We start from the raw sequence: 17,396 nt of genomic DNA on the forward strand, positions 1-17,396 counted from the left end.
CATTTTAAAAGATCAGTAACCTAGAGAATATTGTTCTCTTGAGCTCTTACTGAGTGTTGATTTGATGTATGGCTTTTTCCATTACTAACAGGCCTTGGAGATCATTCCCTACCAGCACAAACAAATCTACCTCATTCTTTTAGGAAGCTGGATGATTTTTGCTCTGGAAATGCATATCTTATTTGACTTCTGTTTACAAGCAGGGCACTTTTTCACAATGGTTGCTTTTATTTGCTATAATGGAAGGCATTTTATAAAGCACATCAAATGTTATTGTTGTTAACATTCCTTGACCTTAGACAACCTGACTCAACACTCAAAGGAGAGCCCCAAGGACTGTGGCCAGAGCCTGACTTGGAAGACATCTTGTTCCACTGTCGCACTTACACTTGGTTCTTTGCCTCCCAGTCCCAGCTCCTGCTCACCTTCCTTGGCTCAGACAAATGCCCTGAATCCAAGCGTCCTTACAGCCAAGGGTGACTCATTGGAAAATGCCAAAGGGAAGTCAGGAAAGCAAACAAACAAGCTTTGAGGTTGCTTCCCCTCACCTGCCAACCAGGAATGAAATCATCCATATATGAACAACACAAAAGTGCTAGGGACATTTTGAGCAGAACTGTGGCATCCACTGTCAAGAGACAAGCATGAAAACTGAAATGCTTCTACTCTGGGCTCTGGATAGGACTGTCTTGAGTGGACAGAGAGTTCCTGTCCAGAATACTAGATGCCTCCTGACACTAGGTAAGTAAAGGGTGGAGGTCTAATCCCAGGGGCCTTGATACAGTCTACAAAAGAAATCCCAGACAAGCCCCCAAAGTGATACAGTCTGAAAATGATGCCACAGTCTAGAGTTTCTGACTGGGTTCGTTTTCTCTGCCAGTTAAAGAATTAAAAGGTAGGAAAATTCTGAAGCACAACAGGCAGTAGTAGAGAATTCTTACCACAGACAGAATTAGGAGTAAAGGCATTTATTGGGGGTGAGGAAACACACACATGTAATAGACACACAGAGAAAAAGACTCTCTGTGAGTAAAGGGGAGACTTGAGAAACCAAAAAGATCTAGTCTCTCCTGGAGGCCTGGGGGTTTTAAAGCCTCTGAAGAGTTTTCCTCCCTTAATTTAGGGTTGGTCAGTTTGAAGATAGGTAGGATGGTTGATTGGTCTGCCCCTGTTGTATGACATGTCCTGATCCAGCCTTGAACTTGTTGAGCCAATCCATCCTCAGGGGGCCTGCTGGCCTGAGACAAAAGTTGCCAGGCTTTTGTCTTAAGTCAGGAGGCTGAGGAAGAAGCTGGCCACCTTGGAAATTCACCTTTCTTACCTAACCATGGCCCCTCTCCCCATCTGTCTGACTCCTGGTCTCTCAGCCTGGCAGCAGGTAATGTGCAAGAGTGAATAAAGCAGCTTGCTATAAATTCTGCTGATCACATAAACTCATCTCAGCCAGTGGGCACAACGACACAGACACTAGAGTCAGGGAAGTCTAGTCAATGGACAATGTCCCCTGGAAAAAGTTTACTTGAGGCAAATGCAGATAATTCCATTCTAGCAATTGACTTCAGCTAACTTTCAAGATCTGACTGAGTCTTAGTATTCACTAAGGGCCTGGGACTTCAAAGGCATAGACAGATGCTAGGCAAGCCATGGGGCTAAATAAATATTTAGCTGAAATCCAGTGAGATCCTTAAATTCATTTCCAGCCAAACCACATAGCTTGAATTCTCCTTTTAGTGTGAAATAAATTGCACCATTTCTCATGGTAATTGACAGGTAATCCTGTAGTAGTAAAGAAAGTTAAAGGTAAATGCTTATGGCTGAGAACTCTGAAGGGGAGCACTTCATTATATTCCTTCAAATGCCAACAGACCCTAAAGAGTGCAACCTCCCAATTAGAGTCCCAGAGATGTAAGTTAACATTTCCTAGGGTGGTGGTTCTGAGGACTAGTGCATCTTAGAGGGCCATGAAGCTTAAAAAACAAACAAATGAAAACTCACACTCAGGATTCCAGATACCCAAAATACAAATCTCTGCACTACAGAACAAAAACCAATGTTTAAGAAAACTTCCTACCTGTTTTTAATTTCCACTCAGTTTTCATAATGTTACTCTAGGATGCAGATTTACATATGGGTGTGCTCTTTATTGGACAGTCCAGCTGTCCTGATCTTGACCTCAGAATTTGATTATTAATGACTGCCTTTATGAAGACCATGGGAAACAAACAAGTTAATAAAATGAATTCATTCCAGGCTGAGAGTGTAGCTTGGTGGTTGAGTTCTCATATGTCCAGTCCCAGTCCCTAGGTCTGGTTCCCAGTACTAGGGGGAGAGAGAGGAGAGAGGAGAGAGGAGAGAGAGAGAGAGAGAGAGAGAGAGAGAGAGAGAGAGAGAGAGAAATGAATAAAAAGAAAATTACTTATCTAACATTTATTTGGCCCTACTGTGTGTCATATATTTTTCTCCTCACAAGAAACAGACTTCTCTGTCCTTGTGGAGTTCATAGGTTTGCTGAATTATTTAAGAGAAATTGCACTGTAACACACTTCGTCTACCCCAACTCAAGAAGAGTGAATGAAGGCAGAAGTTATGGGGTGTGTGTGTGTGTGTGTGTGTGTGTGTGTGTGTGTGTGTGTCTTATGAGACACGGAAACTTGTTTCTCCATGTTGGCTTTACACTCTTCATCTCTATGTGTGATGTGAAAGTACTCTTCAAATCTCCAACTCCTTTCAGCTTTGTTGACTCACAGCACACTTCTCTCTGGTACTGGTTCTACTCCCTTTTAGGAGCTTTCCTCAGCAGGTATTCCATGACTCTGGCATCATCAGCATTTTGGGTCTTCAAGGCACTCTAGGCTTCACTTTCATAGCTTCATGCAATGGCCTCTCAAGGCTTTCATGCAGTGACCCCACTGACACATGCCTGGCCTCAGTGGCTTTCCTTAGTTGTGGATGGAGATTCCATAACCCCTTTCTTGTATCCTTAACTCTAAAGCCAGAACCACATGGCTGAAGCTGACAAGTTCTGCTGCTTGCTGGGGCTGAGACATACACCCCACCCTGCTCCCTCTGCCCCCCCCCCCACCCTCCCACTCCCACCCCCCACCCCGCCCCATTCAATTACATCTTCACCAGCTTTGTTTTCAATGGTTTCCTTCACTGCCTAAGTGTTCTGTAACTTTTTCTGTAAACCAGGCTGGCCTTGAACTCTGGAATCTGCCTGCCTCAGCCTCCTGAGTCCTGGGATTAAAGGTGTGCACCACCATACCCAGCTCTAAACTTTTCTTTAATCCCTTTTCACAGCTTGGAAGTTCAGCTGGGTGGGACCTTGCCCTGAGGTCACCACCCCTTTTATTTCATTTAACAACAGGCTTTTCTTTCATCGGTTTCTCTTCTCGAACACAAGATTTAGCTCTATTTCACTTCCTGGTGCCCTTTTCTTCCTCCAGCTATATATTGTGTGTTCTTTCTTGCTCAGCTTGTTCCTTTTCATCATAGGTCTGCATAAGAGTGGAACACTAATAACCACATGACAGTCAATACTAGGCTGTTTCGAGATTTCTTCTGCCAATGTCATTAATACAAAACTCCTCAATTTAGCCTCCAACAGACTTTTCAGATGAAGGTGAAAAGCATCTTACCTAAAACATCATAAGAGTATGTATGTGTCTAGAACACATACAAATACTCTTCTCCTCTGAAACCTCTTGAGCCAGCCCCCCATAGTTCAAGTCACCCTCAGCACCACTGCCTTCCATGTTTCTACTAGGATGTCCCATTAAGCCCCACTTAAAGTGTTCAATTGCTTTTCTAATCTGAAAGTCCCAAAGTCCTATCCTCCAAACAAAACCATGGCAGACTTATTACAGCAATACCCCACTTCTGGTACCAACTTCTGTCTTAGTTGGGGTTTTATTGCAATGAAGAAACACATAGTAACTCTTACAAAAGAAAACATTTAATTGGGGCTGGCTTACAGTTCAGAGGTTTGGTCCACCACCACCACGGTGGGAAGCATGGTGGCACACAGGCAGACATGGTGCTGGAGAGGGAGCTGAGAATTCTACATCTGGAGCTGCAGGCATCAGGAAGAGACTGCTACACTGAGTATGGCTTGAATTTTTGAGACCTTAAAGCCCGCCCCAGCAACATACTTCCTCCAACAAGGCCACACCTCCTAATAGTGCCACTCCTTATGGACCTACAGGGGCTATTTTTATTCAAACCACCACGGGGGTCTAAAGTTTAATTGAAACCTTAGAAATCACAGAATCAAAAAATGGAAATAAATGCCCATAACTGCAATATCATGTATTGATCACAACAGTAATTTTCCAAAACCTCAAAAAAGGAACATGGTTATAAGGCTTTCACCAGCCAAGTGAGCAGCCAAGGCCAAACCCCTCCAATTGGAGGTTTTTTTCAAGTCACACCTTCTATTGACATGAATTAAAATATCAACATCAAGCTGATGCCCAAACTAAACCAATCATAGGGATTACTTTGAGTATGTTTGTTTTCTCAGGTTTACTAAGTAGCCCAAAAATTGGAGAGAGGAGGAGGAGGAGAGACAAAGAAGAGGAAGAAGAAGAAAAAGAAGGAGGAGGAGGAGAAGGAGAAGGAGAAGAGGAGGAGGAGAAGGAGGAGGAGGAGGAGGAGGAGGAGAAGAAGTCATTGTCTCACTGTGAGGTCCATACTGGCCTTGAACTCATGATCCCCCTGCCTGATTCTCCTTGAGTGCCAGGATCACACTGCAATTAGATATTTTGATCAACCCTCCAATTTAGTGTCTCTGCTCTGCCTCTGCAAAGTCCTTTCCTTTGTGATAAGAGTCAGAAGGATTGCCTGTGACTTTCTATTAAAATTCATATTTCCCCCCAAACAATAGGTTATTGTTTAGACATCTTCACTAATTTCCATAGTTTTAGAAAGGCAAAAATCCTTAAGAATCATTCTCAGGCTGTGATAAGGATGACTTTACTACCTATTGCAACTTCAAGAAGAATCAGTTAAAGTATGATTGCATAATTATTCCCCCTCAACTTTTTGAAAGGCCAAATTTATTGTGGATGGTGAAAAATTGGTAATGAAGCAAGGCTGTTTTTTTTTTTTTAATTATATTTTCAAAAGAAGTAATTGTCATAGCAACGCCCTGAAGAGATTCTGATGCAACTTTGGAATTACTTCACACCCAATTACATAGGACATCTGCTTGGGGTGAGAGATAAATGCTTCTGTGACTGCAAACATAGAAAGAAAATCCATCTTAACATTTTTAGCCATTTATTAAAGCAGGGGAAAATCGTTTTTAAAATGCAATTTCTGACTTCAAGAAAGATTATTGCAAAAAAAAAAAAAAGTGTCTTGGTGCAGTTTGTAGTTCCTAATAAAACAGAGACTGCCATAACTCATCTCCACTATAAATCTTCTGCAGTCAAGAGAGACACTGGCAAGGCATTGTCTAGCCACAGGCCCTTTTGGAATACCCAGGGGCAGGCAGGTAGACACCAAGGACTAAGACCTCTGACACATCACGGCTGTGTTGTGACACAAGTTTCTTGTGGCTCACCTAAATCTTGGCAGTTAGTCTGTTGGCCTCAACATCAGGGAAGACTATCACCATCAACAACGACTTCTACAATGATTAAAAGGATTTCTGCTAGTCAAAGTAGAGAAAAATTGAAAACTGAAGTTCCTGCCATGGGATCTGTGTGAACTACCACGTTCCCTCCATGGAAGCAAAACTTTCCTCAAAGGTTACACCTGCTGAGCTTTGGGTTTTGGAAGGTAAAAGGGGCTTTGATATTGTCACATCTAGTCCCCTAATTTCACATGTTGAAACAAGTGACTCTTCAAGAGGTCACACAGAGACAAATTATCAACTCAGTATGTGTTTACTTAACTTATTCTTGTCACATTTCCCAAAAGCACAAATTTCTGAAACTATGTCAACTAAGAAACACAAGCTATTGCTTGTGCAAAATCCTTGCAAAATTGTCCAACCTGAATCTGACCGCAAGGGAACAGGCAGACAAATGCCAGCTGCAGGACGTTCCATGAGACAGACAGACGACAAGAGTTCTTCAAAAGGCTCTGTGATGGGAAAGAGGGATTTTCCTAGACTGAAAGCAACCAGCCTCTGCTGGATCTTGTCACTTAAAACAGAAAAGCCATAAAATGTGTTCTTGGAACAACTGAGAGCTATGGGTATCATTGCAGATAGCATGGTTGAACTAAAAAGAGCTCTGCTTTTTTTTTCCCCCAAGACAGGGTTTCTCTGTGAATGCTGGCTGTCCTGGAACTTGCCCTGTAGACCAGGCTGACCTTGAATTCAGAGATCCACCTGCCTCTGCCTCGCAAGTGCTAGGATTAAAGGTGTGCCACTGCCTGGCCAAAGAGAGTCTTTCTTGAGCAAGACAATGGCTTTGCTGGTGATGGAGGAGAATCTTATGCTTCCAAGATGGTATTCTGAGTGCTTAGGAATGAGGTACTTGCTCTAAACTTTCAGAAAAAGAAAACTGAGGAAAAAGTGAGTGCACATGAACACCACACCAAAGGAAATAAAATCACTAATATCAAGAATGGCAAAGATGGTACGGGTGCACTTAATACTTTTTCTTCGACTTCCTACATGTTTCAAAACTTAAAAAAAAAAAAATCAATAAGACAGGGACCCTATGAATTGGGTTCCCTGAAGCAAGAGTATCTGTTTCCCTCTACACCAAGCTCTTAAAGCAGTTCTGGCACCCACTAGGCACTGAGTGCTTAGACTAAAGAGAAGATGGTCCCATTGGATACTCATTGGAAGGGGCAAACCGGTGAGTAGCCAGTCTGTTCTCACAAAGCAGCAGTCACGTTCCCGGAGGCACCATGGAGCCACAGCAATGCCCAGAATCAGGTTCCTCTGGGCATTGGGCTCTCTGTGTGGCAGGACAGCCAAACGGATTAGGAGAAAAGACCCATCAGACCCGCCGTGACCTGTTTTCTTGTCACTCAATGAGGCTAGAAATGGTGTGGGGAGTATTTTGAGGATGGTACAAGGACAGCACACTGACTTACCCGACCACTTTATATCCAGGAGAACATTTGACTCTTAGCCCTCAGGGACCATGAAATGCATCATCCCCAGTGCAAAGGCTAGAGCTGAGTTCTTTCTACATTTCTTCCCACCAAAATGACATCTTATTTTAAAAGGCCAGTCTTCTGAGATCCTGCCAGGTGATAATTAACCAGGCCACTTTCTGGGTTAAAGGAAAGGCATATTTTAAAGATTTACTTATGAATCCACTATTTTATGTGAATATGGGTGTGTCCAAATCAGTTTGCATACACCCAGTGTGGGCAGTGTCTGAGGAGTCCAGAAGAGGGCATTAGAACCCCTGTGACTGGAGTGACAGTGGCTCCAGAGCCAGCGCGTAATGCTGGAAACCAAACCCAGGTCCTCTGAGAGATGAGTAAGCACTCTTAAAACAGAGCCACCTCTGCAGCCTAAGGAAATATATGTTAATTAACTGCTAAGCTGGAAATAAAATGTTCAGGAAGGAGGGTAATGGGGGGAGGTGGGAGATACTCAATCAACCTTTCTCCTGTTATTTATTTTTCTCCCGCCCACCCCCTTTTATTAGACAGCCTCCCTCATTATGTAGACGAAGGCGGCCTTGAGCTCACAGAGATCCACCTGCCTCTGCCTTCCAAGTGCCGGGATTAATTATCTGGTGTCCCACCTCTAATCCTCCAGCTCAGCACTTGGAGGGCACATTAGCCTCCCGGGAAGTGGAATTGGCATTCATCCTCTGATAGTGTCTGGGTTCAGATCCTTTTAACTGTTCCCCTCCCCCTGATACTGTCCAGCTTGTCATTTTCCCTCGGTAGATCTGCAAGTGCGAAGTCAAGGTGATCCAGTCTCTCTCTTTGAAGGAGCCTGCCTGAGCTTTCTAAGCTGAATCCAAGAAAGGAAGGGCCTGTTTGCAAACACAGACTCTCCTGATGCCAGGAGCAGAACTTTCAGGGAAGAGGGAGCCTGAAGCCCCTTAGGGATTTCTGCTCTCCTCTGGAGACAAGGATCTTGGGTTTCACAAAGGAATTCACAGAGCCATTGATGCCTGGGGGGTTGGATCGGCTGGGGACGAAGTGGAGCATCTGCCAGGCGCCCCTCTCAGCTGTGGCAGGCCGGGGTTGTTTATCAGGGATGAAAAAAAAAAATGTCCTCTCACTGAAAAGGAATGCTTGGCAAGGAAACGGTCCCTGGAAACCTACCAAAAGGCTCTCCGGGGAGCCAGTTTGGCTTGGCAACAGATCAGAATCACCAACCTGGGCTAGTCACACTTGGGCGGGGCAGGGTCACCGGAGCTTCGGGAAAAGGACAGCTGTTCTCTTTTTTAGGTTAATGACGAATGTCAACAGAAGGAGGAGGTAAGAAGCGAAAGGACAGAAATCACGGGAAAAAGGAGAGGAGTGTTTGATCTGTTTGTTTCTTGGCTGCACCTCTCGGCTCAAGGCAGCACCTAGGTCTCTTCCAAACCATGTTTGGGGATGCTGCCGTGAGTGAGGCAAGTCGCTCTGCTCACTGGCATGCACACAGATAAGGTGGAGAAAAATGATGTCCTTCCTTATTTGGTGGCCCTCAGAGCCACCATGCTTCTGCCTCTCCTGGCCAGCAGCAGAAGCCCGCAGACTGCTTAGCACTTCCTTATCTAGGAATTCCAAGGCCCACCACAGTCCTCCGGATGTGCTTCAACCAATGGCCTGCCACTTGCCTCCTCTCATGATGACAAGCAGATTACATAGCTCACATGCCTTCTGCATACCAACCAGACCCCAGCTCTGAAAAGGAAGCAGCCACAAAAAGAAGGGGACGCATTTTTTTTTTTTTCCACAGACGTGGCTCAGACTGCACTGAGCCTAGACCCGAGGGAGAAATGCTTCCGGCTCCAGGTGAGCTCTTCAATCACTCAGGTAGCTTACAAATGAGGAAATTAGCAGGTGCAGAGGCCAATTAAATACTCAAACACACAGCGAGAGAATGTGGAGGGAGGGGCTACAATTCAAAGTCAAGCTGACTCCTACCTAGTGCAAATGGCAGTCGCTAATCAGAGAGCTTTGTCAAAGTCAGCCTTTGTTGACTTGAAGACAAGGTTCCTTTCAGATATTGTGTCTAAAGGTGCACTTGGACTGGGCATCAGCATCACCATGGTTACAACCAAAACTCATTTGCAGTCTCCGAAGATCCTGTATCTGAGGATAAGAGAGTGAAGAAAATACATTTACTGAATATACCAGTAAATACATGAATATAATATATGAACAAAGGGTCCAGTGAGATGGGTCCAGCAAATAGAGGACGAGCTGCCCATGCCTGATGACCTAGGTTTGACCTATGAAAACTACATAAAGGAAAGAAGAGAACCAACTGTGTAAACCTGTCCTCTGACCTCCACATGCGTGCATAGCAAATGTCCACAAACACACACACACACACACACACACACACACACACACACACACACTGACCCCCACATGAGTGCATAGCAAATGTCCACAACGCACACACACACACACACTGACCTCCACATGCATGCAATAGCACATGTCCACCACCACACCAATAATAATAAATACAAATTTTAAAATATGAATTAAAGTGGAAGGGATATAAGACAGATCCATTCATAAATCTCTAAACATAAATGAGTTACATGAGCCCCTTAAGTGACAGCTAGTCTTAGGAACTAGCAATTCTACCTCTGGCTATAAACCTAAGAAGATTGAAAACAGGATCTTGCAAATATTTTTGGGTTTTTTTTTAACATTTATTAAATATTTATTTCATGATTGTATTTGCATGAGTATTTCGCCTCCATGTATATATGTGCTCCACATTGGTGCCTGGTGCCAAAAAAGACCAAAGAAGGTGTCAAACACCCTAGGACTGGAATTACAGACTGCTGCGGGTCACATGTGGGTGTTGGGAATGGAATCCCTGTCCTCTACAAGAGCAGCCATTGTTCTTAATCGAGGAGCCAACTCTCCAGTCCCTTGAATAGATATTTATACATTCACATTTACAGCAGCCTAGGCTAACATGTGGAAACATCCTAAGTGTCCTCAAGAGAGAAACAGAAAAGACCTGAATAGTATTTACATATAATCAAATATCATTCAGCCTTGGGAAGGAGGGCTCTTCCAGCATAGGATACAATATGGATGAAACTTGACAACTTTATGATGAGTGAGGTAAGTCCCAAAGACAAGCACTTTATTATCTCACTTGTCTTTGGCACTTAGTTTAAAACAAAACCATGGAGTTGGAAAGTCAAGTGTACTCAAAGACTGGGGAAAAGACAAGTAGGGAGTTGGAATATGGAGTTTGGTTTTACCATGTGTCAGGAGTCATGGAGGTGAGTGGTGGTCACAGTTGCATGCTATGACTTTTTTTTTTTTTTTTTGGTTTTTCGAGACAGGGTTTCTCTGTGTAGCTTTGCGCCTTTTCCTGGAATTCACTTGGTAGCCCAGGCTGGCCTCGAACTCACAGAGATCCGCCTGCCTCTGCCTCCCGAGTGCTGGGATTAAAGGCGTGCGCCACCATCGCCCGGCTACATGCTATGACTTTAATAGCACTAAACTGTACACTTACCCAAGGTCAAAGAGTAACTCTCATGTGTGTCTTACCATAAAAAATCAAGAGGAAAAGTGAATGAAACACAAACTATCTTAAGGACATAAAAAAAAAAAATTCTCTTATTTACTGTAAAACAATGAAGTCCCAAATCTATGCTGTTTATGAGATGCTCCTGCCAGAACGACACGAGGCCAGGCTTGGTGGCTCATGCCTGCGACCCCAGCACTCAGGAGGCTGAGGCAGGTGGCCATGAACCTTGAGGTAAACCTGGGCTGCAGAGTGGGACTCTTGTCTAAAAAAAGAAAGAAAGAAGAAGAGGGCTGGAGGGAGATAGCATATAACTGCTACTAAAATATATAGAAAGGACAATAGTACCAGGCAGAATAAAATCCAGAGCAAAAAGCTGAAGCGTTACTCTAATTATTCTTTATCAATAAAAATTCAGGAGTCAGCTGTTGGGTAAGAGCCTGAAAGATCCATGAAGCAGAGAAGCCACAGTCCTCCCTACCTGCTCCCGGTCCTTCCTCTAAACAGAGAGCCAGATCCTTTTCCGCCCGGCCTTACTACTTCCTGCCCTAGCTGTCCTCGGTCTTCCAAAGCCTCTGTGGTTAATTTAGGTCGGCCAAGTGGCTAACTCCACCCTCTGACTCCAAGCAAGCTGTATTTGTCAGAACACGATCAAAACACCACACAACAAAAAGCATTACATAGAACAGCAAAGAAAAGACACAACACTGGAAAATGTTATACTAGTAGCATTTTTTTTTTGCACAATATACAATACAGCATCAAAATATCTTCCAAATCCATGTAGCCAGGCATACTAAGAATGAGTAAATATAGTAAAAAGTACTGCTTTAGCCCAATAGGAACTTGCTGTCTTGGAAAAAAATCGTCTGTGGTTTATTTAAAGCAGAGAACTCAGGCCAGATTTCCAGATTGGAAAGTTCTGGGGGATCATGGGGAGGAGTTATTTATGCTGTATGAGTATTTTACATCAGGGAAGCATTACATTACAACAAATAGATCATGGAAGTCACACAGCATCATAAGGAAAGAGACAAAGCCCCAGAAGATTCTTGGAGTTTCCTTTCAGGAAATCCCCAATACTCGGGCTCTTACCAGAGCAGGTGGTAGGAGGGCGGGAGTTGGGGGTAGGTGGGGGATTTCCATAATTTTCCCCTAACAAACGCATTCCAGCATCAGAAAATGACAAGTCAACCAAACTTTAGGGGATTAAAAGCTGGACGGTTTCGGAACTACAGGGCATGATTCAGGGAAAGAATTCGTGCCAGAAAATCGAACCCTGTTCTAACCAAAAGACTAAGAAATAAAGACAGAAAAGACAACAAAACAACCAGGCAGGTACTTTCAACTAAACCGTAACGCAATTTAAGCAAAAGAGTTGGGGTGCTGTTTAGAACTTTGCACTCGTGAGCTGAAATTCCCAGCGAAGGTGAGGCAGGATCTCTGTATTTGAAGGGGTGTTGATGTAGTCAAGCTCATTAGTGTCTCATATTCTATATGCAAACTACACAAACCAAATTACCATGTCCACACTCTGTGCCAATATGGTTCAGGTCTTTCTGGGGCTGCCGTTAGGTTGTGTGTGTGTGTGTGTGTGTATGTGTGTGTGCGTGTGTGTTACTTTTTTTTGGTGTGCGAGTGAGTTGAGGACACCCACACATTCTATACTAATGTACCTATGTGGATGGATAAGCAGATATTAAGCTCAAGTCTCTGTCTTTCTGTCTTAAATTGGCCTTTCCTTTCTTCCTCCCTGGTCTGGGTAGTGGTTTTGGGGTCTCATTTCCTTTGTACCCCTGAGAAGGGTGTTCTTGTCTCTCTAATGGGACTCAGTGTGTCTCTATCTCTCTGGCGTCTGCCCTTTTTTCCATCTCCCACCTTCTTTTTTTCTTTTTCTTTTTTCTTTTTTTGCTTTCTGTGTTGGCTGTGGCTGCTGCTTACTGTCTGCTACTGCTGCTCGGGTGCATTTTCTGTTGATGGAGTGAGCATTGCAGAGGCCCAAATATGGTCAGAGGTTTCAGTCAGGGCTGAGATCACCATAGATGAGCAACGCTTGCATCCTGCCCAGAACTAAGGAAACCATGGGCTGTCAGAGACGATGGTCCACTGAAATCCAGACACCTCAGGTCAGGAAGGAAAGGGATGCAGCCAGAGCCCTGTTTATAAAAGGCAGCAGAGGCGTTCTGCTGGCAGTTGCCTCTTGGTGTGATACAGTCAATTTTCCATTCCACATCAATTTGCATTCCTGCCTGTATTACGATCACTTTGCTAAGCACACACTGTCTTCCCCAGCTCCCCTTAGGTTAGTAGAGCAGATAAGACAATGAAACTATTGAAAGATTTTTTTTTTTTCTGACACACTCTCTTTTTCAAAGAATGTCCAAAGAAATTGGCTACCTCAAGGTTCTAAATGTCAAAAATTCCTATTATTTCCTGCTGTGGCTATAGCCAAGATTTCTTATTCCGTGGAGTAAAAGATAAAGGATAATTCTATTTGCCCGAGACTTAACCCACATGAGAAATATTTCCCCCCACCCCCGTGGTGATCTTTGAGTAAAAGGCTGCTTGAAAAATTTCTAACAGACCATGGGGAAATCATTTTTTTTATTAAAGTACTTTGATTAACTAAGCACTCAGAAGGTAGACTATTAGAATGTACAGAAAACCTCCTGAACTGAGCCAACTTCAACCACAATGGAAAGCTGCCTGCTGTTGATGGACGTGGGAGAGAAGCTACTGAACAGTATGTTGGGACTACCGCTCAGCTGTCTTTTCATTATTATTACTGTGTGTGTTGTACATATGTGTGTACATGTGTATGTGGGTGTGCTTGTCCTGTGTGAGCATGTGGAGGCCAGGGTCAATATTGGTGTTTCTTTATTGCTCTCCATCTATGGTGATGATGATGATGACAACGATGATGTAGGGTCTCACCTTGTATCTCTAGTTGACCTGTAACTCACTATGTCGACTAGGCTGACCTTCAACTCTCAGAGATCTGCCCACCAAGTGCTGGGACTAAAGACATGCACTACTATGCCAGGTTCTCAGTGAACCTGGAGCTGACCATTTGGGCTTGACTGGCTGGTCTGTGAGCCTCCGGGATGTTCCAGTCTTTCTGTCCCACCCTCAAAACTCAGTGCTGGGGTAACAGGATCTTGCTGCCATCAGATGCTTTTATGTGTGTGCTGGGGATCTGAACTTAGGTCCTCAGGCTTGCACAGAAAGAGCCTTAACCACTGAAGCATCTCACCAGGCCCCCAAAGCCTGATTTTCTGTTTTCTTTTTACAATTTTTCTAGGGCAATCAAAGCCAGAAAAGCAGGGATACTTTCCTCTTCAATTCACAGCTCATGAAATGGATTAGAAAAGGTTTTAAAGTCTTCAGCAAGGCTCTGTGGGGATGTAAAAGTTCCTACCAGGGGCAAATTCTAAACAATATAATGTGACTTTCCCAGCCCTGCTGGTTTCATGCCATCGATGGCCACTTGCCAGGTGACAAGCTTTGGGATGTTTGAACGGTTCATTTTAAGAACCTCGGTATAACCCTTTAATTTACCACATTTTCCATTTTATAGATGAAGAAACTGAGTTCAGTGCTTTAAGCCAATTTGCTCCAAGCCTCCCAGCTGGGAGGAAGAGATCTGTGATTCAAACCCCAGTGCTGTCTTTGCCATCTGCCCTTTCAAGTCCTGTGCTTATGGCTAAGCCCCCACTCTGAACGCAGCTGGAGAGAAAACTGGCAGCAAATGTCATCTGTCTGCCTTCCTCTGAGTGTGTACAGTCATCTACACAGCACACAGTCTGGGCAAGACTTCACCGAGACCATAGGAGCAAGAATTAGTCAGATGTGCCCAACCACGCCATTTGCGAAGCCTGATGTCTATGGTCTCAGATGATCATTTTAAGAACTGTGTAAAATGGGGTCATTGTAGCTGAATTTCTAAGTGGTCTTAATAAATAAAAAACATGGAGCCAAATATAGGGGTGAAAGTCTTAGAGATCAGGGAAATAGTGAGAGCTACTAACCAACCTTACCTCACCAGCTCTGCAGCTTCTAAATGCCACAACTTCCTGTCTACCCAGGCTTTTATTGCCTTGATGTTCTGCCCTCTCATTGGCTCTTAGCCCAGCTACCTCACTTCCTTGTCACTGCCTGTCTGTACAGACCTCCAGGTCTCTATGGTTGGTACTGGGATTAAAGGTGTGTGTCACCATGCTTGGCTCTGTTCCCTAGTATGGCCTTGAACACACAGAGACCCTAGATTAAGGGTGTGTGCTACCACTGCCTGACTTTTGTGTTAATGGCTTGCTATTTCCTCTGATCTCCAGGCAAACTTTATTAACATACAAATAAAATATCACCACATTTTCCCTTTTTTTTTGTCTAATAAAAATAAAAAAAATTTAAAAAGTTATTAACTAATATAAGAAAAACTATATACAATAAGTACAATAACTATATACAATATATACAAGCAATAAATAAATCAACAATGTCTAGTCCATTTGCATTTGACAAACTCAGAGGAAATATTCCATTATCTATTCTATTTTGGTAAATCCAAAATGTACCTGATTCACTTTCTATCCTAACTTATATTACTAACAGAGAACTATCTTATAATGTCTTTCAAATTAAGAAATACAGATTAATAATTAGGCTTCTATGATAATCAAATTTATAATCATGTTAGTTAGGTTTTATAGGTGTATATAGATCTATTTCAATTAAATAGGTAATCTTCAAACACTTCAAAGATCTACAGAATGTGGCATTTAAAATGTTTTAAAAACTTAGACTTTCTGGACAGTGAGACACGTCTGCCCCTGGCAGTACTGATTTACTTCAAAGAGAAAGATGAGCATCGAAGACACTCCATATGGAGTTTATCTTCTTCTTGGCAAAAATAGCCATTTGGGCAAGAAACTGTTCTTGCCTAGACTGCTTAAAAAATGTTGTATCAACTGGATGTGCAGGACCCATAGAAAGGTGACCACTGAACTTTGCAAGGTGAGATGGTCCTTTAGGTTCTTGCTTCACAGAGGAAACTTCCAGACGTTCTACAGGACACAGAGAAAAGTGACTGAGAGACTCTAGGCCTGTGGGCTGAAGATGGAGGCCCCAATATTACAGAGGAACTTTGGATAACTGTCTAGGCAGGCAGCTGTCTCTGTCATTCTAGATTTTTGGAAGTTGCTTACAATGCATTTCCTGTTTACTTAGGTAATAGTATTACATCCTTCTGAGGTCTTTGATGTAGTTGAAGACTAGATAGTTATAATTATATTTTTCCTTAGTTCTCATAAAAATTAAGTTAGATATGAAAACTTAGCCTCACAAATACAGGATAAATAGAATATTTTCTTTGAATTTGCCAAATATAAATAGACTAGAAATTGTAACTGTAATTCTTGCTTGATAACTGTTTTGTTATTTATAATTTTACTATGTTAAAGTTAAAACTTTCCTTTTTAATTAAACAGAAAAGGGGAAATGCTGTGGAATAATGCTTTTGTACACTGGTTTAATAAAACACTGATTGGCCAGTAGCCAGGCAGGAAGTATAGACGAGATAAGCAGAAAAGGAGAATTCTGGGAAGAGGAAAGCTGAGTCAGGAGATGCCCACCATCCAGGGAGCAGCATGTAATGGCATACAGGTAAAGCCACGGAAAATGTGGTGACATATAGATTAACAGAAATGGGCTGAGTTTAAGTGTAAGAGCTAGTCAGTAGTAAGCCTGAGCTAATGGCCAAGCAGTTTTAATTAATATAAGCCTCTGTGTGTCTACTTGGGTCTGAGTGGTTGAGGACCAGGAGAGACACAGAAAAAATTCTGGCTACAGGTCATTTTTAGATTTAGATTTTAACAGAAAAGGTGACTAAGAGCTACAGTGGTTAAGTGATTTCTCAGTGTCACATGGCAGCTGACAGAGTTGAGACTTGGGTCTATGATGGGTCTTACTCCCTGCCCAGTGCTCATTTGGCTTCTTTGATGGTCATCTGCATCAATGGATCATGACTGGCTGGAAGCATCATGTTGATAAAGAGTCCCAGAATGTGTTAAGACTTAACAAGAAAGGTGTCACTATTGATTAAGTTTGTAAAAGAATACCAGAATTGGGAGTGGCAGCAGCACACTTGCCACAAACATCTCTGACCTATTTTGTACAACCCCATCATTCTACAGAAACGAAAAATGGAGGCCCACCTTAGACATTTGGAAAATTTGCTACATTCTCTCAAGAGTTAATGGCAAAGGCAAAAAAACAAAAAACAAAACAAAACAATAATAAAAAAAAACCAAAAATACTCTTCCCATAAGCAAGCAAGCAAGCAACCAGCCAACCAACCAACCAACAACCAACCTATTAGTTTGAAAAGTTCAGATCATTTGCCATAGCATTTAAAATATGAAGCTCAGGTTTTTCATGTTTGTGCTCATTCAAGTTTCATGGTCTCTTATGTGTGGATGGAGGGAAGGAATAAAACTGAGCTGGGATGTTTCCAGGGAAGATGGAGATTAATCTCACAATGCTCAGGCTTCACCAAGCATCTATATCCATCTTTCTCTTTCCCTCTCTTTTATTAGCACCAGCACTGGTCCCTCTATCCCAACTCCTGTCTTTAAAGAGTTGTACCCTAATTTTTCTTAAAGTCATGAACTGTTCAGTGTTGGCTGAAGACATTATCTTGCTCATCCACAGACTCTTCTTGGCTTTGCCTGATCTTGTACACATCCTCACTGCCTTG

This window comes from Peromyscus leucopus, chromosome 1 (assembly GCF_004664715.2).
Source record: "Peromyscus leucopus breed LL Stock chromosome 1, UCI_PerLeu_2.1, whole genome shotgun sequence".
Taxonomy (NCBI): Eukaryota; Metazoa; Chordata; class Mammalia; order Rodentia; family Cricetidae; genus Peromyscus; species Peromyscus leucopus.